Below are 26,740 nucleotides of genomic sequence, written 5' to 3'. Positions count from 1 at the left end.
CAGGGAGCCTGATGTGGGGCTCTATCCCGGGACCCCAGGATCATGCCCTGAGCTGAAGGCAGATGCTCAACTGCTAAACCACCCAGGTGTCCCTTTTCTACCTCTTTTTAAAAAGTGGTAGCCACCCCTCCTTAAAAAAATAAAGGAAAAAAAAGTGGTAGCCCAGATACATCTGCAAGAGCAAGCTCTTCAGTTTAATCTAGCTCTCTTTCCATCTCCAGAGGCAGAGCGGGTGTCCTGTCAAGGAAACTCCTGGAGCTCTTATTGCCCCTCCATGCTCTCCCAGCCCCTCCCCTCCCTTAGCAATGCCTACAGGGCTTACCGGAAGACTAGTCCACAGGGAAGGAAAGGTGTTTCCAGTTCAGAATGGATGAAAGGAACCAAAGAGATTGAGGTGGGTGCCCTAAGCAGGGAAAACTGAACCAAAGGCCAGATGCAGAAATGAGCCAGGGAAATGCAGGCCCTAGAATTAAGACTGGGTCAACCAAGAGCCTGCAAGGAAGGCAGACTTTCTCTGGGAGTAGTGATGGGAGGAGAATATTTTTCTTGGGACTGGCACAGTAGAACTGCAGGTAGCCAAAGCCTTAACTCTGATACCTCGCAAAGGGTTCTTTAAAGAAAAATAGTGCCATGTTGGCTGTTTTCCCTCCTGTTTTCATGTGACCTTATGTATGTGGAGGATGAATACAGTACTACTGTGCCCCGAAGTTCACTTGTATTTCATAAAATCCTATTCCTTTCTCTGCTTCTGGGAAGCCTTACTCCTTTCTCTGCTTACTAGGAAGACTTGGGAGGTATAGATTTTGTTTTATTTTCAATTGGGAACATTTGGAAGAATATCCATCTCTTTCCTGTTTACTATAGAGAATTCTCTCAATATTACTAACAGTTTTCACCTGTTTCTGTTAAAACTATCTTTAGAAATACAACTTGCATAACTTGGTCTTGTCAGAAGCTCAAGACTTTCAGAAATTGTTGTCTTCATGGAAAAGTTACCTAACGAAAAACTTGTGGCTCTGATTGTCTTGACAATTTACCCTGGTAACAACTTAGTAATTGAGTGTCTCTTTCCATAAATAGCAAAATTACTTGTGAGATTGCTCTGTAAAATTGGAAGGGCACCATTGGCATATTTATCTTTATTTATCCACATTATGGCAAAATAAAAGCATGTCAGCCTGAAAAAAAAAAAAACAGACTAAAAAGATGGAAAATAACAAGGTGGAAAAGTACACAGAGAAACCAGAATGGCAGGAGAGTAGCCCGACACAAATACTCTAGACAATTGTTTGGCAGTATCTATGCACACCCTCTGATCCAGCTCTGGGAACATACCCAACAGAAATGCATATATGTATTCACAAAGACATGCATAAAAGTGTTGATACTAGCACAACTGAATACCTAACATTGGGAACTGCCCCTATATTCACCACTGGTAAAACCCGCCCCCCCAAAAAACAAAAAACAAAACCCACCACCCAAGTTTTAAATATTCACACAATGCAATACTGTGAGAAATAAAGAATGATGCCTGCATGCAGTAATATGAATGATTCTCACAAACATGATGTTGGATAAAAGAAGCCGGACTCAAGACAATGTGCAATATAATTCCATTTATATATGAAGTTTAAGAACAGGTAAACTTTATCGACGGGGGTAGAAGCCAGAACAGTAATCACTACCAAGAACAGTGAAGATTCTGGCATCTGAGCCTCCTTACAAACTTAGCGTGTTAGCCTGCCTAGTTAACAGTTGCTGAGTCCAAGACAAAGGACCTTACAACTCAATAGCCAGCATCGGTACTTGCACCAGTCTCTTGGGCTCTAATTCTTATTCTGTAGCATGAAGAAGGCCCCATGACACCTGCACACACAGTGGGTTGTGTTAGAGGAAAGGAACCCTGGGCTCAGGAAAAGTGAATCCCTTATAATGGGAATTAAGCATGTCTGCCCTTTGCTTTTGAAGGCAGACATTATCTTTATTATACTGAACAGCAAGTAAACCTGCACTTTGCTCCATAGGGGACACATGTCTACTTTTTCAAGGCTGTAAGCAAACCTGCCCTTTGCTCTGGAGGGAAACACTATTTCTGTCTTCCAAAGCTATTCATGGATATCCTTGGAGAGATATCTGAACAAAGGCAGTTAGGGTTTCTGCTTCCAAGAGTTCAGAAACATCAGCGACCCATGATGATTATCTCCCAAATGTTCTAGGAGGTGGGTACCTATTGACTGGAAGGGACTATGAACCCGACTCTATAGGACAGAGGATGTTCTGTGTCTTGATCTGGGTACTAGATATCTGGGTGTATTCAATTTGTGAAACTTCACTGAGTTGTACATCTGTGAAACACACTTTTCTATATGTAATTATCCTTTAATAAAACACACTTGAGAAAAACAAAAATAGAAGTCCAAAGAAAACTAAGGAAAATAAAACCATGAAACAAAACCCAACAACAACAACAAAAAAACAAAACCTCATCATTTCTCGAACCTCTATGCTAGAAAATAACTGGCCAGTTCTAGAGTATGTTTCAGATCTTTCTGGGTAGGCAATGATTCCATACATGTGAATTCTAATGAAGTCATTTCCTGTGTCACAATTCAAATGGCTAAAATCCATTTTCTAAGAATAAAAGTATTCAATTATCTAGGTACAGGCCATCAACTTTTAGTATTTTTACTGTAGCTGTTCATTTTGTCAACTGACCTTTATCAGAGTTTTTCAGCTATAAACAGTTCATTAACCATGGCTTGTGAGATAGTTCATTTCTTTTTCCATCATGATAAATGTACTCTTTAATTCCCATCACCTATTTCATCCATTTCCCTTCTGGTAACCCATCAGTTTGTTCTCTATAGTCAAGAGTCTATTTCTTGGTTTGTCTTTTTTTCCCTTTGTCCATTTGTTTTGTTTCTTAAATTCTACAGATGAGTGAAATCATATGGTATTTGTCTTTCTCTGACTGACTTATTTTGCTTAGGATTATACTCTAACTCCATCCATGTCATTGCAAATGGCAAGATTCATTCTCTTTTATGGCTGAATAATATTCTCTTATATATATTATATATATTCTTATATTATTCTTATATTCTCTTATATATATTAAATATAATATATATAATATTCATACACACACACACACACACCGCATCTTGCTGCTTCCATAATTTGGCTATTGTCAATAATGCTGCAATAAACACAGGGGTGCATATATCCCTTTGAATTAGAGTTTTTGGATTTTGGGGCTAAATACCCAGCAGTCCACTTAGTGGATCGCAGGGTAGTTCTGTTTTAATTTATTAAGGAACCTCCTTACTGTTTTCTACAGTGGTCACTAATGTCTGCATTCCCACCAACAGTGCAAGGGATTCCTTTTTCTCCACATCCTCACCAACCATTGTTGTTTCTTGGGGGTTTTTTTGTTTGTTTGTTTGGGGGTTTTTTAGCCATTTTGACAGATGTGAGGTAATACCACATTGTAGTTTTGATCTGCATTTCCCTGATGATCAGTGATATTGAGCATCTTTTCCTGGGTCTGTTGGCCATCTGGATATCTTCTTTGGGGAAGTGTCTGTTCATGTCTTCTGCCCAGTTTTTAATCAGATTATTCATTTTTGGGGTGTTGAGTTTTATACATTCTTTATGTATTTTGGATATTAACTCTTTATTGGATTTGTCATTTGCAAATAATTTCTCCCATTCCATAGGCTGCCTTTTACTTTTATTGATTGTTTCCTTCACTGTGGAGAAGCTTTTTACTTTGATGTCATCCCAATAGTTTATTTTTGCTTTTATTTTCCTTACCTTGGGGGATATAACCTAGAAAGATGTTGCTGCAGTCAACGACAGAAGCATTACTGCCTATGCTCTCTTCAAGGATTTTTATGGCTTCAGGTCTCACATTTAGGTCTTTATTCCATTTTTAGTTCATTTTTGTGTATGGCATAAGAAAGTGGTCCAGTTTTCTTCTTTTGCATCTAGCTATCCAGTTTTCCCAAAACCATTTGTTGAAGAGATGTCTTTTTCCCATTATTTACTGTTTCCTCCTTTGTCAAAGATTAATTGACCACAAAATTATGTGTTTATTTCTGGGTTTTCCATTCTGTGCCATTGATCTGTGTGTCTTATTTTTATGCCAGTACCATTCTGTTTTAATTATTACCACTTTGTACTGTAACTTGAAATCTGTAATTGGGATACCTCCAGTTTTGTTTTTCTTTTTCAAGTTTGCTTTGGCAATCTGATATATTAAATATATATTTTTTTTCAGGGTCTTTTGTGGTTCCATACAAATTTTAGGATTATTTGTTCTAGTTCTGTGAAACTTCACTGAGTTGTACATCTGTGGAACACACTTTTCTATATGTGATTATCTGTCTTGTGAAAAGTGTTGTTGGCATTTTGGTAGGGGTTGTATTAAATCTGTTTATAGCTTTGGGTAGTAAAGGCATTTTAACACTATTCATTCTTCCAATCCATAAGCATGGAATGTCTTTCCATTTCTTTGTGTCATCTTCAATTTCTTTCGTAAGTGTTTTATAGTTTTCAGAGTACAGATCTTTCATCTCTTATGGTAAATTTATCCCTAGATATTTTATTGGTTTTGGTGCAATTTTATTTTTTTATTTTATTTTTTTTAAAGATTTTATTTATTTATTCATGAGAGACACACACACACAGAGAAACAGAGACACAGGCAGAGGGAGAAGCAGGCTCCACGCGGGGAGCTCGATGTGGGACTCGATCCCCCGGACTCCAGCATCACGCCCTGAGCCGGAAGGCAGCCGCTTAACCGCTGAGCCACCCAGGCATCCCGGTTTTGGTGCAATTTTAAATGGCATTGTTTTCTTAACTTTTTGCTGCTTCATTATTAGCATATAGGAATGCAACAGATTTCTGTACACTGATTTTGTATCCTGTGATTTTACTGAATTCGTCAGTTCTAGTAGTTTTTTTGACAGGGTCTTTACGGTTTTCTATTTATGGTATCATGTGATCTGCAAATAGTTAAAGTTTTATTTCTTCCTTACCAGTTTGGATGCTTTTTTTTTTTGGTCTATTGCTGTAGCTAGGACTTCTAGCACTATGTGGAATAAAAGCCATAAGAGTTGACATCCTTGTCTTTTTCTTGATCTTCGGAGAAAAGCTCTCAGGTAGTCCCCACTAAGCATGAGGTTCACTGTGAGTTTTGCATATAAGGACTTTATTATGTTGAGGTATATTCCCTCTAGAACTACTTTGTTGAGGGATTTTATCATGAATGGATGTTGTACTTTGTCACATGCTTTTTCTACATCTATTGAAATGATCATATAGTTTTTATCTTTTTTTTTTTTTGAAGAGATGGATCACATTGATTTGAGATACTGAGGCACACTTGTATCCTAGGAATAAGTCCCAATTGATCATGGTGAATGATTTTCTGAATGTATTGTTGTTTTCAGTTTGGTAGTATCTTGTTGAGCAATTTTGCATCCATGTTCATCAGAGATATTGGCCTATAGTTCTTTTTTTTGGCATCTATCTGGTTTTGCTATCAGGGTGATACTAGTCTCATAGGATGAATTTAGACATTTTCCTTCCTCTTGTACTTTTTGGAATAGTTTGAGAAGAATACATATTAACTCTTCTTTAAATATTTGGTAAAATTTGTCTGTTAAGCCATCAGATCCTGGACTTTCATTTGTTGGGAGTATTTTGATTACTGATTCAATTTAATTACTGATAATCAGTCTGTTTAAATTTTCTATTTCTTCCTGATTCAGTATTTGGAAGATTATATGTTTCTAGGAATTTATCCATTTCTTTGAAGTTGTCCAATTTGTTGGCATATAATTTTTTCATAATATTCTCTTACAGTTGTTTCTATTTCTGGTGTTGGTTGTTATTTCTCCTCTTTTTTGCTTTTGTTTTTGTTTTCGTGTGTGTGATTTTGTTTTTTGGGGTCTTTTTTTTTTTTGATGAGGTGATAGTTCGTTTCAAAGTTCAGCTCTGCCAGCCAAATTAATAATATCCATGTATAATTTAGTTCTATTGATCAGCAAGGATGATGCTATTCTGAGGATGGGCCCCATTATATACTTGCTCATTAAGACAGTCTTGATCAAAAGTTCCGTAGCCTTTCTTTTCAGGCCTCCCTCTTTGAGGTATAAATATTTCACTTGATAATTAATAGTTAAAAACAATTTCAAGCCACAACTTTGGCACATGCCATAGAAGACTGTCATTAATAACAACACAATCTTCTGTTAAAAATGTAAAGAAAAGGGCAGCCCAGGTGGCTCAGCGGTTTAGTGTCACCTTCGGCCCAGGGCCTGATCCTGGAGACCCGGGATTGAGTCCCACGTCGGGCTCCCTTCATGGAGCCTGCTTCTTTCTCTGCCTGTGTCTCTGCCTCTCTCTCTCTTTCTTTCCCTCTCTGTCTCTCATGAATAAATAAAAATAAAAATCTTTAAAAAATGTAAGGAAAAAATTGGTTTGTCTTAATTAAGCAAAAATCTGTCCATTTCTGTATACCGTAAGTGGATTGGGGGATAATAAAAATAATTCAGTGTTGGAAATGTAGCAGGCTTCTTTTTTACATAAGGGATATAAAAACATTTAATAATGCACAAGATTAGCTTTTTGCCTTTGAAGCATAAGGTAGACTTACTTAGGCTTTTTACAATTCCGATTATCAATTCATATTACACATTATAATTTTAAATGGCATCCATTTGGATGGCTTGTCCTGTGTTTTCCAATGGCAAAATTTTCTCTTGGCTATTGGTAGCCAGAAGCACAGGACATATAGGTTACTTTGATTCATGTAAAGGGGTCCAAAAATTCAAGTTTAGTCTCTCTTACCAAGATATATAGAGATGGTAAAGGTGGTAGGTGGGATTTTTAAACTTAGCATTAAATGAGAGTCCAGAACATTAAACTAATAGTGCACTTAGTTACAGGTGGGGGCACCTGGGTTTTAGGGGGTTCTTCTTTAAATTGAAGGCAAGTCACTTAATTCCAAAGATACGGTTTAATTCATCTTCAAAATCTGAAGGTTTACTTACCCCTTAAAAATAAGTTTTCCACAAAGTTCTGTGCCTTTGCCTGGCTTGCTTTCTCTGTACTTTTTCTGGGTGACTTTAGCCACTGTCATAGTGTCTGCCATCACCTTTGACAAAAGGACCCTGAAATTGGAATTTCCAACCCTTACTCTTGATCAAGGTCTGACAAGTCCATTTACATAACATCTTCAGAATTGCTCTATTTCCCCTTGTGTTTGACTGACTACACATTGTTATGTTTCACTATAACATCTCTTGCTATGTTACTGAAAATCTCCAGATTGTATCTCCTAAATCTGATCTTTCTTTTCCCAACATTCACCCTGTTGACAAAGTGATCAAGTCCCTTATACCCAGATATCCATATCAGTCCACCACTGCCTACAGAACAAATTCCCAACACCCTGCTACTGCACTCAATTACAATGAAAACCCTGCCCCAAAATCTTGCTGGAGCCCACTCACATGAGATTCTGTGCTATACCTCAAGCAGCCCAAACACTGTCCTGGCTTCTGTGCCTTTCCTTCATCTTCCATTTTCTTCCCAACCTTCTTACCTACGGAAATCCTATCATTCTTTCTAAATTCAAATGCCATCTTTTCTAAATAACATCCCCAAACCCCTACCTCCTGTAGCATACACTTTGTAGGCATCTATTTCATACAAACTTATACTGTAGTTCTTTATATATGTTACTTGGTTGTAGGTCTTTCTTACTCAATGTTAAGGGCCAAGATCATGTTTTAGTTATCTTTTCCTTCTGTAAGGGATAAGACACAGTCCCATCCTCAAGTAGCCTGGAGTCTAGCACAGAAGACAATTTACAGTGTGAGAAGTGCTAAAATAAGAGCAAGAACAGGGATGCCTGGAGGCTCAGCAGTTGAACATCTGCTTTTAGCTCAGGGCGTGATCCGAGCTCCTGGGATCGAGTCCCACATTAGGCTCCCCCCAGGGAGCCTGCTTCTCTCTCTGCCTCTCTCTCTGTGTCTGTCATGGATAAATAAATAAAATCTTTCAAAAAAAAAAAAAAAAAGAGCAAGCACAGAATGTTATGGGACCACATGAGAACAGTGTTTCCTCAAGCTGAGGCTACGGGGTGTCAGGGAAGGCTTCTATTATTATAAGTGGCTTTCAAGTTCCTTTGTAGATACCATACTTGACTGTAAGCTTTTTCAGAGTAGAGATTTATCTTTTCATCTCTGAATCCCTAGGAATACAGATCTTATGTCTAGCACAACATAAAATAGACCTTCTAAGGTTACTTAATGAATGTGTAAATAAAAGATGCCCAAGACATTCATTTATAGTTCTAAATGTGTAGAGCAAATCATATTAGTCTTTTGTACTTTTTTAGCCTACTTATCAGATGGTCAATAAATAATATAAATAATAATTGACTAATGAAAACCTCAAAAAAAAGTTAAGAACCTATTTTTAGGCTTGAGGTTTTAGGTATTAACTGGCATAGTTACCCAAAAAAATTCCTAAGAAAGAAGAGCCGGGGCAGAAACTTCAAATCCTTATAAATACCTTAATTCCAAGTCTCAGAAAGGAATATATGTGGACAAATGAGCTGTTTTGAAATTACAGATCCAAAATGTGCCAAAACTGTGATACTTGCTCCTTAATCTCTAAATTCATCTCAGTTAAAAAGAAAAACAGGCTTTATTACAGCCCTTAACAATATATTAATATATATTAAGTATATATATTTATTAAATATAATTGATTTATGTATTAATATAATTTTAAAATTATATTAAATATATTTATAACATATTAATTAAAATTATGTTATTAAATATAATATATATTAAATATATATAAACTATAAATAAAGAGCCTTCAATAAGATATTAAGCAATATATTAAGCCCTAAACAATATAATAGTTCTCATTTATTAAGTCCCTACAACATGGCACCACTGTGCTAAGCACTTATGTGCATTATTCTTTTAATTCTCATACAACTCTACAAGGTATTCCTGTCCTCATTTTGCAAATGAGGAAAATGGGACTCCGTTGAGATACCTGTTTTTGGTCACTCAGATAAGGCAGTAGTAAAGCCAGAATTCAAACCCAAGTCTGGCTCCAGAGTCTGATAACTGCATATGGATAGAAATATTATCTTTTGTTTTATACTAGAAAATTATCAAGATAGTCTGCCAATGGCTTAGATTTTTCCCATTTGTGCACAAAAATTCTTAGCATATAAAACACTTTACTAATTTTGATGATTAATGGAAGTTCCAACAACAAAGGTTAAGTGCAAAATCAGAAGCACAGTACTGATAATACATAATTGTTTGTTTTTCCTTTAACAATTATCAACATAGTATGACCTAATGTCTTTTGAAATCTGAATACCGCCCACAAGTGACTTTAAGATACAGTGGCATTCATGGCACATCTACTGTTGGTTCAAATCACTTTGCTGCAGGCACAGTCACAGCTGAAGCATATTTTTAGGTGTTCAGGTGGCTCCACCAAGCTTTCTGTCCCAAAGTAACCAGCAGGATTTGGAAGACAATTCACTTTGTCCAGGAAGACCAAATAACAGAGGTCTTTTTGGGTGGGGAAGGGATTATGTCACTGTCTAGAAATCTTTGATAAACTTGGCTCCTCAGCAATGGCAGGCTGGGGAAAGAATCCACAGCCAAGCAATACATGTGAGGTCCCAGAAATATGGAAAGAGAAGGGTAAAATGGAAAAATCTCAAGGAGAAAGTACAATGGAAGAGAAAAATAGTCATAAGAGAAACTTTCAATGTTAGTTGTGTATACCCAAAGGAATACTAGTGTGAGACCTAAGAGACAGTGATTTTTTAGTTCCAGCTTGTTTTCCAATCTAATTTTGGGACTTCTCGGGGGAAGTGTCATCTCCCTGTGGTTGGAATTTATTACTCATGATGAGAGGAAGGTGGAGTAGAAAGTTTTTATGTTTCCTTTTAGAGCTTTGATCCTCTCATGCTAGGGAGGCTGCAGATACATATCCCTGGGACTTTACTACTACTTGGAAATATGATTGAACTTAATAAAGGAGAAATAAATGGGTATCTTAACTTGATAGAATATACCTTGGCCCCAAAGTCACCACCGTGCTTACTGGGGCAACAGTAGGGATATTCCCACTCAAGTTAGGAACAAAGAAGGGCATTCACATTCACTTGTCACCACTATTATTTAACAGTACTGGATGTCAGACAATACAATTAATAAGAAAAAATAAGTAGAGGTGCAGAAGTGTAGAGAAGGAAATAAAAATATCAGCATTTGTTATTATTGTGGGAAACCTGAGATATTCAACTGTAAAGTACTATAAACAAGAAAAATTAATAAGGTAACATGACATAGAATTACTAAAGGGATATCAGTAAATTTCAGATGATCAAACAGCAAATTAGAAGATGAAATGGAAGAAGACTACATTTATAGCAACAGTAAAGGATGAAATGAAGTATCCAAAAACAAGACTTAGAAACATGTAAGATTTATAAATACAATTTTAAAGCATTCCTGAAGGCCACAAAGATATGTAGAAGAAGAATGGCATAAGTTCTTAGATAAGAAGTCTCAAAGTGATTAGTTCTTCCTAAGCAAATTTTAAAAGTTATCATAATTACAATAAACAAGGCCAAAAACTCCTGAGGAAGGGTGAGAGAGAGAGAGACAAATTCTAAAGTATGTTAAAAAAAAAAAAACAATTTCAAGGACACTCCAAAAAAGAGTAGAAATGAAGGTCTGCCTGGCTGGTTCAGTCAGTAGAGCATGTGACTCGATCTGGGAGTTGTGAATTCAAGCCCCACATTGGGGGTAGAGGTTACTTTTAAAAAAATAGTAGAAATGAGGGGATGTACTCCCGAATACTTTTTATAAATTAACATAAAGCTGCAATAATTAAAAGTCTTGAGACAATAATAGACAGATGAATCAATGAAATGCAAAAACAAATCTAGAAATAGACCATACTGCATACAGAATTTGGTGTAGGATAAACATAGTAGCTAAACTCATGGGGGAAAAGATAGACAACTCAAAAAACTGTCTTTAAAAACTGGAGAGATGTTTTTAATAAAATTAATTTGAATTTATGCCTCATGATATATACTGGGTAAATCTGAAAGAAGATTTAAATTTTTAAAAATGAAATCATAAAAAAAACTAGAACACAAGAGGGAATTGATTAACTTGGAGTGGGGAGGCCTTTCCATTATTTAAAATCTGGAGATATTAAGGAAAAGACTGATACGTACATAAAGGATAATAGTGATAAATATAGTTCATGAAAAAATGTAAAATCTACATGGTCAATATCCATGTGTGGCAAAAACCCTTAACCAATTAGGCACAAAAGAACATATTGCAACATAATAGAGGCCATATATAACAAGCCCACAGCTAACACCATACTCAATGGTGAAAGGGATGAAAGTTTTTATTCTAAAATCAGAAACAAGACAAAGGTATGGACTCTCACAACTCTCATTCAGCACAGTACTAGAAGTCCTAACGAGAGCATCTGGGGTGGGGGTGAGGGGCAGCGCGGGGAGTGGGGAAGAAGAGAAGAAATAAAAGGTATCAGAATTGGGAGAGAAGAAGTAAAAATATCTCTATTTGCAGATGGCATGATTTTATTTTAGAAAATCCTAAAGACTCAACTAAAAAACTTAGATCAATGAATTCAGTAAAGTTGCAGGATACAAAATTAACCAACAAAAATCAGTAGCATTTCTCTATACTAACCACAAAATTTCTGAAAAAAGAAATTAATCCATTTACAACAGCATCAAAAACAATAAAATACTTAGGAACAAATTTAAGGAGGTGAAAGATCTCAATGCTGAAAATTATAAGACACTGATGAAAGAAAACATGAATAAATGGAAAGGTATCTTGTGTTCATGGACTGGAAGAAAATTGTTATAACATCAATGCTACCAAGAGCAATCTAAAGATTCAATGCAATCTCTACCATGAGTCGAATGGCAGTTTTTACAGAGCTAAAAAACAATAAAAAACTCTTAAGATTTGTATGGAACCACAAAAGACCCCCAAATAGCCAAAGAAATCCTGAGAAAGAAAAAGCAGGAAGCATCACACTCCTGATTTCAAACTATATTATAAAGCTACAGTATGCTACTGGCATAAAAACAAACCCAAGCATATTCTCTCAACTAATATTTGGCAAGGAAGCCAAAAATACTCAATGGAGAAAAGACAGTCTCTTCAATAAATGGTGTTGGGATCACTGGATATTCACATGTAAAAGAATAAAACGACCCATATCTTATACAACTCACAAAAAAATTAACTCAAAATGGATTAAAGACTTAAGTGTAAGACCGGAAATGATAAAACTCCTAAAAGAAAATAGAGACAAAGCTCCTTAGCATAGGTCTTGTTGATGATTTTTTAGACATGATACCTAAAGCATAAGCAACAATAACAACAACAATAAAAGTGGGACTACATCAAGCCAAAAAGCTTCTACACAGCAAAAGAAACCATCGACAAAGTGAAAAGACAACCTATGGCATGGGAAAAAATATTTGCAAGCCATGTATGTGATAAGGGGTTAATGTCCAAAACATAAAGAAATCCTACAACTCAATAGCAAAAAGGACTATTAAAAAATGGGTAAAGGACCTAAATAGACATTTCTCCAAATCCAAAGAAGATAAACAGGTACATGAGATGATGCATCACTAGTCATTAGGGATAGCAAATTAAAACCATGATGAGGTATCACTTCATGCCTGTTAGAATGGCCATCATGGAAAAGATAAAGAGATAAAAGATAACACAAATGCTGGTGTGGATCTGGAAAAAGGGCCATCCTCGAGCACTGTCGGTGGGACTGCAGATTGGTACAGCCACTATGGGAAACAATACGGAGGATGCTCTAAAAGTTAGATACGAGTACCATATGATCCGGAAACTCCCCTTTGTTTTGTTTGTTTTGTTTATTTTATTTTTTTTAATAATAAATTTATTTTTTATTGGTGTTCAATTTGCCAACATACAGAATAACACCCAGTGCTCATCCCGTCAAGTGCCCCCCTCAGTGCCCGTCACCCATTCACCCCCACCCTCCTCCCTCCTCCCCTTCCACCACCCCTAGTTCATTTCCCAGAGTTAAGAGTCTTCATGTTCTGTCTCCCTTTCTGCTATTTCCTATCCATTTCTTCTCCCTTCCCTTCTATTCCCTTTCACTATTATTTATATTCCCCAAATGAATGAGACCATATAATGTTTGTCCTTCTCCAATTGACTTATTTCACTCAGCATCATACCCTCCAGTTCCATCCACGTTGAAGCAAATGGTGGGTATTTGTCATTTCTAATGGCTGAGGAATATTCCATTGTATACATAAACCACATCTTCTTTATCCATTCGATGGACACCGAGGCAATTCCCCTTTGATGAATAAATTCAAAGGTAACAATAACACTTGAGAATATGTCTGTACCCCCATGTTCCTATCAGTATTACTTACAATAGCCAAGACATAGAAACAACCCAAGTGACCACTGATGGATGAATAAAGAGGTTGTGTTATACAGATACAACAGAACATTATTCAGCCATAAAAATAAAACAACATGAGGACAGCCTACCATTTGTGACAACATCGATGGACCTTGAAGCCTTATACTAAGTGAAATAAGAGAAAGCCAAAATCTGTACGATCTCACAGTAATGTGAAATCTAAAAAGCAGAATAAAAAAATCCCAAACCCACATAAAAAGAGATGAGACTTGTGGTTACTAGAGATAGGGGTTCATTGGAGGAAACTGGTCAGAAGTACAAATTTCCAGTTTTAAGATAAGTACCAGAGATGTAACACACGGCATGATGACTACAGCTAACACAGCCATGTGATATATAAGAAAGCTGTGAAAAGAGCAAATCCTGAAAGTTCTCATCTCAAGGAGAAAAATTTTCCCCTTTATTCTTTTTCTCATGCTTTCATTTTTGTCATATCTCTAGGAAAGAATGGAGCTGAGCTGACTACCATGGTAGTCACTCCATAGTGTATGTATGCAAACCATCATGCTGTACGCCTTAAACTTACAGTGATGTATGTCAATTTTTTCTCAGTAAAACTGGGGAGAAAGACTTTAAAAAATCTACATGATAAAAAATCCACAAGCAAGTCAAAAGAAAAATTACCAACTGGGAATGCATAATTTTGTATCACCAAATTTCTAGAATAGTGTGAAAGGTTTACACTGAAAGGCTGCAAATCACTGATCCAGGGATTTGCCAAAAAAAAAAAGGATGCTAACTTCAGTTTATGTATTTATTTCACCTAAGGTGCCAAATAAATTTTTCTTCTGTCAAACATAATTCTATTTTTCATTTTAATGGGAGAAACCAATAGCCACAATGCGACCAGGGTAAAATGAGTAATACAAGCCTGCACCTGTCTCGCAGGACATCAGTGATGGGCAAGGTCATTTTGGGATTACTAAATTCAGGAAGGATATTCCATTTAACAAGCCCGGTCATTCCCATCTTGTTTGATGCTGCTATGTTTTAACTGCTGCAGACTGCAGTGACTGCACCGTGAAAGTCACTTCTGTAGTGGTGTGCATGAGTTTGCACAGATTTACTCGAATGTTATAAACACAGTCAAGCTGTTACTTTCACCAAGTATGCAATGTACTCATGGCCTCTACACTTTTATTAGGCCTATTATAAATACACAGCCAATTTTCCCATATACTATTATTTCATCTTAGCATCTTAGCATTAGAGGAGAAAATCTGGTACTCCTGAAATATGGTTTCTCTCCTGGACAAGAACTTTATTTGATCATTCAAGGGAAGAATATGATTACCTCTGGGTCTCCTAACATAAATCTCTATTTTATAGAGGGAAAAAAAATAAAACCACCAAACTTTTTTGCAGACTCTTCCAGTGTTTGACTTCAGATAGAAACAACCCAACATTACAGGTTTCAATTAAAGAGGTTTGAGGGAATGTCCAGAGTTAACACACCTAGAATCTTTTCAGTGAGTTTTTTTTTTTTAATTCAGCCTACTTCCTGAGCACCTGAGTACATACTTGAAAAATGTTCTGTTAGTAGAAGGATTTCTTTTTTAAGTTCAGTATCACAGAAAGCAGCTGGATATTTCAAAACAGTCCAAGAACATACTGTGTCATAAGAATGCTATTTCCATGGAAATTTGGATAAGGTCAACCAGCATATATTATAAATAGTTTCCCACGCTATGCCTAAATTAGAAATCAATTCAACTTATAATAATTGAATTAATTAACAAATGTTTTTCATGACTTGCCATTCATAGGCATTTGGGGAGGGGATGAGGGTGCTCCATTTTAGTACTCCTTGCTCCAAGGGTGAAAAGAATATATTCTTTGGACCATGTCAATGGCCCTTGCTCTCCAGCTAGCCAAAGAAGAGAAAAGAATACAAATCAAGATAAACAGATTAAAAAATGAAGAATTTACCAAGAAAGAATGAGACAAAACTCTTAGCTTCAATGAGAACACAGATTCATCCCTCCGCCTAAATATCTTCTTTCTAGAATTACTAAAATAAAGTCAAGGGCCAGGTCTAAGTTACACGTCAAAGGTGAAAGCCTAAGCCACTGAGCCAGAAAAACATAGTCAAGGTGAGGCTGTGAGGGAACAGGAGCCCTAGACCCAGCCCCTAGGTTTTCTGTACCAAACATCATGTTGTTCCTCACCCCATCCGCAGGAAAGCCACACATGGCTATAGCACCCTTCGTGATACAAGTCTGACTGAGCCTGGGGATTTTAACCTGCCACGGGTACGAGGAGGCAGGGGATGCTGCAATGGCAAAGTTCTGACCACCCATGAAAACAGGAAAGCTAGAAGGTGGTGAAGAAGAAAGTTCTAGATGTCTTTGGGCATGGTACAAGAGCTCTGATTATAGACATTTCCAAGTTATTAGAGAAAGAAACATCTCCAGAATAGAGAAGAAGAGAGTTCTCTGGGCCACAATAGTTTGATGTATTACTTTATAGAAAAGGCATTTTTGTGTGTGTGTGTGTGTGCTTTGCCTGCCAAAAAGGTTCAGTACACATGCAGACGGATTCCTGAATGAGGTGTGTTTTCTACTCTAAATTAATACGTTCATCATTCTCTTCTTAGTTATGAGATTGTGACTTCATTCTTCACCTCAAATTTAGTTTCTAAAATTTAAGTCACAGTGATGCTCCCTAGTCCCAGCCCAGCCATCTCTGTGGGCAGTCTCAATCCCACCCATCTGCATTACAGTAACCCCAGAGACCTCTCTACCGTCCACTTGGTCACATAGGCAAGCACACACCTTGAACTTCATTCTGAGAAGAAATTCCCACCACTAACCAGAGAACTCTCAGCCTCTAACCACTAGAGTCACACTTCCTTCTAGAAAAACTCTTAATTTTAAATTGCTGAGTATATGTATAATTTAAAAAAAAAACTTTTTATTAAGGGATTGTTTTTAGAGTACTTTTCACAAGAGAAAAATCCTAAAAATACAGAAATGAATAAATTCATATGTAAACGTATGACATTTAGAAATATTTACCAGTCTCTTCTTCCCTCTTCCACCATGAAAACAGTGTATTTGGCCTTTCAGTGAGCTGTGACTAAGCCCCTCTATTTAGAGTTTCTCTGCCATACCACCCTCTTAGGTCACCATGGGTGGTAAACTAAGAATTACATTAAATTTTAGTGCAGCTGCAATAATGCTGTGCCCCCTATAACCTTGGTGGCTTAGACAACCCCCTGGTGTTTCTTAGTCATTATGAGATCAGTGTTTCTAACAGGGACATATGGCATAGTCCTCATCCTCCTCTAGTTCCTATCAGATGCTAACAATCCTATTTCAAGGATGAGGAATGGGAGGAGCTGTGGGATGGTGGATGCTTTCCCTCTTAACCTTTGTAGGAAGTGCTTATTTATATCATTAGCTCCATTCTAGACTAGAAAAATACATGGGCTGTCCAGAGAGGCTCTGAGTTGATGCCTTTATCAGTTCCATATCTGGTTTTAAGCTGGCTAAAAGAACAAGACAGAGACCATTCTTGCTGTCTTTATATCAGAGAAATGTTATAGTGTGGCATCTTTCTCTAGGCAGGATCCCTCTGAGACATTCCTGAAAAAGCAGCACAGTCCATGAACATCAGGAAGGCCTGCTGACCTCAGGCAACCTGGCAAAATACAGTGGGCAGCAGTGAGACCCCACCCCCCCAAAAAAAAGCCTTACTATTAGGGGAGTCCAATGTCTCTAGACAACTAGTTTTGACCTGCACTATAGATTCTTTCTGAGTAGCTATCATGACAATACATCATGTGTAAGTCTAGGCATTATAGGTAGACTTATGGTTTATTTGGGGAAGAAATTTATGAAGACACTTATAAATCAGAGTTAGTTATTTTGCCCATAAAAATGATCTATTCATATGACTCCCTAAATAGCTACAAAATAAACAAATGAAGTAGACAATACCCAAGTGCTAATCAATTTAGCCTTTGTTACTCATAAGCATTCACACAGTATTTTGCAAAAATAAATCAATAAATTTTTCTGTGCAATCACAATAATTTCACACTATGAAAAACACTCAAGTAGTCTTGAACGTACATATTCACTATTTCGCTGGAAAATAATGCATCATATTTGGTGGGTGCTGTAAACTGAACTGTATACCCCCTAAATTTATATGTTGAAGCCCTAACTCCAATGTGATAGTATTTGGGGATGGGGAATTTAGGAGATAATTAGGTTTAGATGAGGTAATGAGTGTGAGGCTCAACTGATGGGATTAGTTCCCTTAACTGAAAAATACACCAAGGGATCCCTGGGTGGCGCAGTGGTTTGGCGCTTGCCTTTGGCCCAGGGCGCGATCCTGGAGACCCGGGATCAAATCCGGTGCATGGAGCCTGCTTCTCCCTCTGCCTATGTCTCTGCCTCTCTCTCTCTCTCTCTGTGACTATCATAAATAAATAAAAATTAAAAAAAAAATTGAAAAATACACCAATATATGCACTCTCGGACACATGAGGACACAGCAAGAATTCAGCCATTGGCAAGCCAGGAAGATGGTCCTCACTGGAACCTGACCATGTTGATATCCAGATCTCAAATTTCTAGCCTCCAGAACTATGATAATATAAATCTCTGTTGGCTAAGCCACCTATTCTATGGTATTCTATTATGGCAGTCCAAGCTAATACAGGTTTAATTATTTTTAATTAAAATATTTTTAAAACTAAAGCTCATGGGGCACATGTTTAAACTAAATGATGAGATGCCAATTAATTTAAATTAATGAAAGCAATGTTTTCAAACATTGACATTTCATTTTGCTATTTTTAGGTAACAATGATAGAAATACAATTGATACTGTATTTACAAAAAAATAAAGCATAGATATAATGAAACTTAAATGCCTTGCTTTAGTTTTCTTCATCTGCTTTCCTCCCCTTCTGTAGAGAACTTTATCTTCCTATATGTATTATCTATTTTTTATGTATTATCTATTAATCATTCATGCATTCATTCATCCCACAAGCATTTATTGAGCACCTAGCTCTGCTCCAGGCAGAGTTCCAGGATTGGGATAGAGCCATGAGCAAAAAAGTCTCTTTTTCATGGAGTTTATATTCTAATGGAGGGAGACACAGAATAAGCAAACAAATATTAAAAACAAAATGTGTCCTATTGTAATAAGCACTGTAAAGAAACAAAACCAGGTAAAGGGTAAGAGTGCCATGTAGGGTAGGAAGAATCAGAGTAATCATTTTGAAAAAGTGATCAGGGTTAGCAGCTGATAAGTCCACATTTGAACAGGGGCCTGAATCATGGAAGGAGTCTTGAGCATATAGGGAAAGCAGTGTTCCAGGCTAAGGAAGTGGTATTTTCAAAAGTCTCAAGGCAGGAGGATGCTTGGCTTGTTAGAGAAACAGCAAGGTGGTTAGAAATAATTATGGAGGGATCCCTGGGTGGCGCAGCGGTTTGGCGCCTGCCTTTGGCCCAGGGCGCGATCCTGGAGACCCGGGATCGAATCCCACATCGGGCTCCCGGTGCATGGAGCCTGCTTCTCCCTCTGCCTGTGTCTCTGCCTCTCTCTCTCTCTCTGTGACTATCATAAATAAATAAATTAATTTTAAAAAAAAGAAATAATTATGGAAATAAGACAGAGTATGCCGGGGATGGGGTTAAATAGGTTGCCAGGGATCCATGCATGTATGCCCAGAAAGTTAGATAGATAATAAGAAAGTCCCTGAGGGCGGGGGGGGGGGGGGGGGAGAGAAAGAATAGGAAAGAAGCAATATTTGAGAAGATAATGGCTAAGATTTCCCCCAAAGTAGACAAAAAAGTCATAAAGTAGCTCTCTGAACATAAAGCAAGATAAAAAGAAAAACACAATGACACATTAAAACTGCTAAAAGTCAAAGAGAGAATATTAAAAGAAAACTGAAAGAAAAAAGATGAACTTCAAAGAAACAAATATTAGACTGATACTTGATTTCTCAAAAGAATCAAGGTAACACAGAAGAGAATGGGACCTTCAAAGTGCTAAAAGAATAGTGAAGTTAATCCTCAATAATGCAGTGAAAAACAGTGTTCAGGGAATTAATGTGGAGAATTTTTCACCAACAGGCTACTTTTTTTTTTAAGCTCTAAACCCAATGTGTGGCTCAAACTTATGACCCTCAGATCAACAGTTGCATGCTCTACGGGCGCCTGGGTGGCCCAGTCAGTTAAGAATATGACTCTTGGTTTTGGCTCAGGTCATGATCATGAAATCGAACCGCGTGTAGGGCTCCACATTCAGCACATAGTCTGCTTAAGTTTTTCTCTCCTTTTCCTTCTCCCCCTCCCCCCAGCTCCTGTGCTCTTGCTCTCTAAAATAAATAAATAAATCCTTAAAAAAACAAAAAAAAAAGAGTTGCACACTCTACCAACTGAACTAGCCAGGTACCCCAACACCAACAACAGGCTATTTTAAAGAAAGTACTAAAGGGTGTACTTAGCTCACAGATGGGAGCTCAAAGGTGCTGGAAGGTATCTAAAACCAATATGAAGGACAAACCTGTCAATAAATTCAAATGCATTTTAACTGAAGATAGCAATAATCATAATGTATTAGAGAATTTTAAGTACATATAAAATGAAAATATTAAAATCATATTTGTATCAGAAATAAGAGACTAAGTCAAAAGCCATTACTAGAAATACATATACTTCAAAATTATAAAGGTTTTTCAGTAAAAGATAATAATTCTATATTTGTATGTACCTAATAACATCTCAAAAATTATATATTAAATATTGACAAAACAGAGAACTAAAAAAACAGAGCAGTTTGAAGATACCTCTTTCATGGACATCAGACAAAATAGTGTATACAAATATAGAAGATTTTAACAAAATTTACTTATTTGATCTAATAATCACACATACAACACAGGCCCTCAAAACCACAGAATATACATTGCTTTCAAATATCCACAGATCATTATAAAAATCAGTCATATATGAAAGGAAACTGCTACAAATTCTAACAAATTGAAATCACAAAAGCAAATTTTTTGAACACTAAGAAGTTAACTAGAAATAGCTGACAAAAATATACTTAGAAAATTTATAATGTTTGTAAATTAAGAAATATAATTCCTAATAACTCATAGGTGAAAGAAGAAATCATAATGGAAATCAGAACATACTTTTAAGTCCATGTTCATGAACATTTATTAGACGCATTCCAAGTATTTTGAAAGAAAAATTTATGTTCCCAAATACATATATTAGAAAAAGGAAAGATGAAAGGCATTAAGCTAGACACCCATAAAAAGAATTTATAGAAGGAACTTAAAATAAAAGGACAAAAAAAGAAGGTAAAAACAGCAACAAGTAAAAAAAAAAAAACACAAAACAAAACACACACACACACACACACACACACACAGAGAGAAGATCAGCAAAAATAAAAACTGGTTTTTTGAAATGACAGAGAAGCTTATAAACCAGCCCCCCTCCTACTATCAAGGAGAATAATGAATAGAAACACAGAGTGAGCTTAAATAACCAATATCAGAAATAAAAGTGGGGATATCAGTACAGAGCCTACAGATATTAAAAGATAAAACATTATGAACAACCAATAAAGTGAGTATTTGTAAAAAAAAAAAATCAACCTTTGTACCTATATTATGCACACTGTTATGTATATTTCATAAAAGTCAAGAAAACATGCATATTATAAAAACTGACAGCAAGAAAAGAAACAGTGTGAACAGTTCTGTATCTACTTTATTCTGTTCATTTAATTTTTCCATGTATTTTTAAAATTTATTATTTTAAGTCCAGTTATTAACATATAGTGTTATATTAGTTACAGGTACTCAATATAGTGCTTCAACACTTCCATAAATCACCCGGTGCTTATCACAACTGCCCTCCTTAATCTCCATCACCTATTTCACCCATCCCCTTACCTCCTCCCCTCTGATAACCATCAGTTCTCTGTTACTAAGAGTTTGTGTGCCTCTTGATTAGTCTTTTTCCCTTTGCACATTTGTTTTGCTTCTTAAATTCCCACATGAGTGAAATATGGTATTTGTCTTTCTGTGATTAACTTATTTCACTTAGCATTATAATCTCTAGTTTCATCCATATCATTATCAACTGTATCTGTTTTGACAATGAATCAGTAATTTAAAACTATTCCACAAAGAAAACTCTAGGTCCAGTTGTTTTCCCTGGTTGGCTTAAGCTAAATATTTAAGGAAAAAATAATATCTCTTTTATACAGGTTCCTCTAGCCAACAGAATAGAAAATACCCTCTGGCTCATTTTATGAGGCCAGCATAAACTTAATGCCAAAGTACAACAAGAGCATTAGTAGAAAGAAAAATTAGAGTCCAATTGCAGTTATAAACATAGGATTTTTGCATCCAAGCAGAACATGAAATTACACGAATACAGAAATACATCAGACGGACAGCTAATACATAATGATTCAGTTGGGTTTCAGAAATGGTAGATTAGTTTAACATTCAAAAATTCAATGAGAAAAAAAATTCAATGAGTGATGCAGCTCATTTATAGTGACAGCAGATGGTCATCTACGGTGATAACAATAGATCAGTGGTTGTCTGGGACCGCATGTGCAGGGGCGGATGTGAAGGAAAGGACTGGAGATCGATTATGAGGGTCATGAGGGTACTTTTGTTTGGAAAGGGGTGATAAATATGTTCATTATTTGATTTCAGTGATAGTTTCACAGGCAGATACATATGTGAAGAATGATCCCACTATATAAAGAAATAGTTTATTTTTTGCAGTTGTTAAAGTTGTTTTTAAAAAGGAAAAGGAGTTATGGTATAGATCTACAATAGAATATTACTCAGCCATAAAAAAGAACGAAATCTTGCCATTTGCAGTGACATGAATGGAGCTACAGAATATAAGGCTAAGCCAAATAAGTCAGAGAAAGATAAATACCATGTGATTTCACTCATATATGGAATTTAAGAAATGAAACAGATGAACATAGAAGAGAAAGAAAGAGAGAGGCAAACAGTAAGACAGACTCCTAACTAGAGGGAAAAACAGAGGGCTGCTGGAGGGGAGGTGGGCAGGGGGATGGATTAAATGGGTGATGGGTATTAAGGAGGGCACTTGTGATGAGTACTAGGTATTATTAAAAATTTGGGGGGATGCCTGGGTGGCTCAGTGGTTCTGTGTCTGCCTTTGGCTCAGGGAGTGATCCTGGAGTCCCAGATCATGTCCCACATCAGGCTCCCTGCTTGGAGCCTGCTTATCCCTCTGCCTATGTCTCTGCCTCTCTCTGTCTCTCATGAAAAAAAAAATTGTTAAAAACAATTTTTTTAAATAAAAATCGGTTGGTCGATCAGTAATGTATCACATTAATAAAGAATCCACATGATCATCTCAACAGAAATGAAGAAACATTTGATAAAAGTCAACTTCCATTCATGATTTTAAAAAACTCTTAGCTAACAGTGAAAGTCTAGAAAAAATAAAATCCTCCTATAGTAATACATCATAGCTCAAATTAAAGTGTGGAAAGCTCTCCATGTGAGACTGAGAACAGACAAAGATGCCTTCCCAGTACCACTTCACCCCTTGCTCCATTATGCCCCTCCTTGATTTGGGTGACACGGACCACAGTCGCAGGTATAGGTGGGTCTGAGCTAAGCAGCTGAACAGATTCCTCTTGTTCAGTGATTAATCCAGGAAAGGGCAGGGATAAGTTAGTCAATGCGCTCCAACCCCCTGCTCCCAGGGACTGTGTCAAAGACAACACAAGAACTAAATTGGTTCAAAGGAAGACAAGAGTTTCTGTCTGAGGGAACAGAAGCTCTCATTCCAGTGGAGAGTGTAGTATAAAGATGTCCTGTCAGGAGCTGCTGCAACAATTTCAAATATAATAAAGGGAGCCATTGGAGGCGGAGAGAGTGAAAGGAATCACAGAGAAACATAGCCCAGTGAAGAATTATTCAGTATATGTTTGTGAAAAATTCTCTTTATTTTTTGAGCCAGACTGGTTCTGCTTTTCTGTTATTTGTATCTCAAAGCCTCCTGATACAGTTTGGTTACATAAAAGTACCATAATTGGTTCAAACCAATAGAAAGAATAAGGCAGATAGAAGTCAAAAGAATATATGCCCTAAAAGAAAATACACGCAGTTCAAAGTCATGGTACAAAATCAGAAACCAAAACTTTCTTCAAAGAATGACTGTTCTGATTAAATGACATCATACATGGACATCACTTGGCACAGTGTCAGATGCCCACCAAGTCATCACCATCAACTCCAAACAGTTAATGATACAGCAGACTGCACGGAGTGCCCAGAGAGGCAGGTAATAGTCTTTTATATTAAAAGTATTTTCTTACAATTTGAAATAATTTGACTGGTTAGTCTTAAAGTTCAGGTGCCAATGAGTGATAACAGCTTTTACTGAAAACCTACATTTGCAACTTCACATACATTTGTTTTTTCATAAGGACCCTGCAAGACGGGTACTATTCCCATGGACACATCAAGGAACAAATTCAGAGAAGTGAATGGACTAAGCAGCTCATTAAATAGCGAAACTTGCTTTCACCACAGGTCCCAACTCAAGCCCCTCTCATGCTCCCTCTCAGTCTGGCTCTCTAATGGGGAACGAGACTCCAAAATGCCCATGAATTGTAACAACTTGCAGAATGGACATCACAGAAAGTCACTGTAATTCCTGGATGCGTCCTGTAAGTACTTTTGTACATCTCAGACTTGGTTCATAGTAACAAAGCTATTTACTGAGATCAGGACAAAGATACAGATCAAGAGAAAGATCTTTGAATAGAAACCACCTCATATTACAGCAGTCATCTAGAAAACAGCTTCCTAATACAAATGAAGCTAAATTGGGTTCTTAAAAACATTTGGGGTAGACTTTTAACAGCCCTTACAACTAGATCTAGGAAATCATGAGCTTTAGAAAGAATAGATCATTGTACAGTCTTTAGAGCAGTTATAAGATAAAATTTGAGAGCATGGATAAACACCACATGAAAGAAAAAATAAAATTGCTTTTTTTCTTCCACAGAATAGAGGATGAGAATAGCAAATGTAAACTATTTAAATGACTCTCCCGAGTAGTGCTATCTTGAATGTTTATCTTTTAAGGGTACAAATCATATCCATTCTTCAGAAGTTATTATCAGTCAGAATAAACAGGTGACATGAATTATTAAAGAACAATTTCCTACCTACTTATTCTAAGAACCTCCCAAATGTCTTAGCAAACTCCACATTCAATATATTACATAACATACTATGTTTCTAAAAATAATAATAATAGCAACTCTATAGCCCAATAGATTGGGCCCTAAGATATATGTGAAAGATGCTATTTAAGTTTGTAACTGTGCTATGAAAGTTCATTGCCATGCTCCACAGTCCTTGTGTATCTCCTGTCCCTGCCACATGATCTCCCATTATCTCCCACAGAAGGAGGAGCTGCCATGGGGAAAAATGAGATTAGTGAAATGAGCAGCACTAGCCTCTTCCCTGGAACTCCAATCCACTCCAGTTAGGCTGTCATGGCTTACCCACCAGGTGTCCTTGCTTCTTTTTCCCTCTGAGCTCAATCTATGAAATTAACTGGACCTTCAGTTATGCATCCATCTCTGGGGCCAACCCCAGCAGGTAAGATATGGTAAGACCTTCTTTGTCAAGATCTTTCTGCCTCTGTACTGAATTATTGTTCCTCTGATTTTACTCCAGTCCCCTGTTATCTTGGTTCCTTGCCTTATATTCCAGTTTCCCATGCTTGGGTTTCTAAAGTCTCAATTTTCTTGTAATAGGTCTTTAATACTTCATGGGAGATTCCCACAATACACAGTCCCTGTTGGGCTGGACCTTTTGTTTTGTTTTTAGGAATTTCCTTGCTATTTGGGCCACTTCCCAGGACCCCAGGATCACAACCTGAGCCAAAGACAGACGCTCAACCACTGAGCCACCCAAGCGTCCCAACCCTAGAATTGTTGAGCTGTGACCTGAAAGATGGAATCTGAAAATAGACATATATGAACCTTTGCATCTAATTTCACTGTTCCAAATATTTGTGGAATTTTTATAAAATATGAACATATTTATTAACTATGAATAATAATAAAGGTTAAATAATATAACATTCATTTACATGATTCTGCTATTATTCTATGCAATGTTGGTTATCCAACCACATAACAATACCTTGGATTGATAAAGTCTTAAAATATCACTACTTCTGATATTATACGTGTGAAACCTATAGACACGTGGTATACGTGTGACACCTATAGACACAGGGAAGCCAGAATTAGTGAACATATTTTATAAAGTGAGTAAAATAAAGGAAATAAAAAGTGATTTACTCCAAACTCTTATAAGGAAGAGTTAAATAAGAAACCCAGTCCTTAAACATCTAATTCTCAGCTAAACTGCCTTTGGAAAAAGAAAAACTTGTTGCTCACTCTATGTAAAAAGAAATTCTAAATATATACAGGTACTAAGGTTGGATTTCAAACTGAATACATCCTAACACGAACTGTCCAATTTGGAATGCTAAAGCAGTCAACTATCAAATTCAACTCACTTTCAATATTTATACCTAATGGCTTACAGACTGAGCTTCAGATTCTATGTACCTTCACCAAAATAAACTCTTACCCAATTCATAGACTTATGCAGCTTTTCCATTACTCCAGCCAAATGTATTGATACAAATCCTAAATCTGTTTAGAAAAATGTGATCCTATTTCTTTAAGCGTCAAAATGAGTGTGCTACTAAGACTCAGCCTGTTCTGAACCTCTAATCTGAAATTATGTTTTACTCTGTGCTTGCTGATAAGTGTTGATTCATGGTAAGGGAGTGGTGAGGGAAGTAGCCACTGCCAAATCTAAAGCTGGGGTAAGAACATCAATCAGAGAAGACTCTGTGTTCCATTCCTAGGGCTGAACTCTATCACCTCTTCTAGCATTTACTTCTCCTCTCTGTGGTTTCACTTAGGGATTGATTACCCCTATGCATCTTGTGACCCACGGCCTATGAATTCCCCTGTTACTTTTCAGGAATAGATCACAGAAGTACATTCACCTGTGTTTGAAATGAACCCTTCTTTCTTACCAGAA

General features: G+C 36.7%; 1 protein-coding gene across 4 annotated transcripts in view; it reads right to left on the bottom strand.

Annotated features, from left to right (window-relative positions):
- The window catches only part of ACYP2 (acylphosphatase 2), a 209,442-nt gene that overhangs the window by 43,141 nt on the left and 139,561 nt on the right, over positions 1–26,740 (bottom strand). The gene's annotated exons all lie outside the window — the stretch shown is intronic.

Source organism: Vulpes lagopus, chromosome 5, assembly GCF_018345385.1.
Source record: "Vulpes lagopus strain Blue_001 chromosome 5, ASM1834538v1, whole genome shotgun sequence".
NCBI classification, from domain to species: domain Eukaryota; kingdom Metazoa; phylum Chordata; class Mammalia; order Carnivora; family Canidae; genus Vulpes; species Vulpes lagopus.
This window is presented reverse-complemented; position numbering and strand designations above follow the sequence as displayed.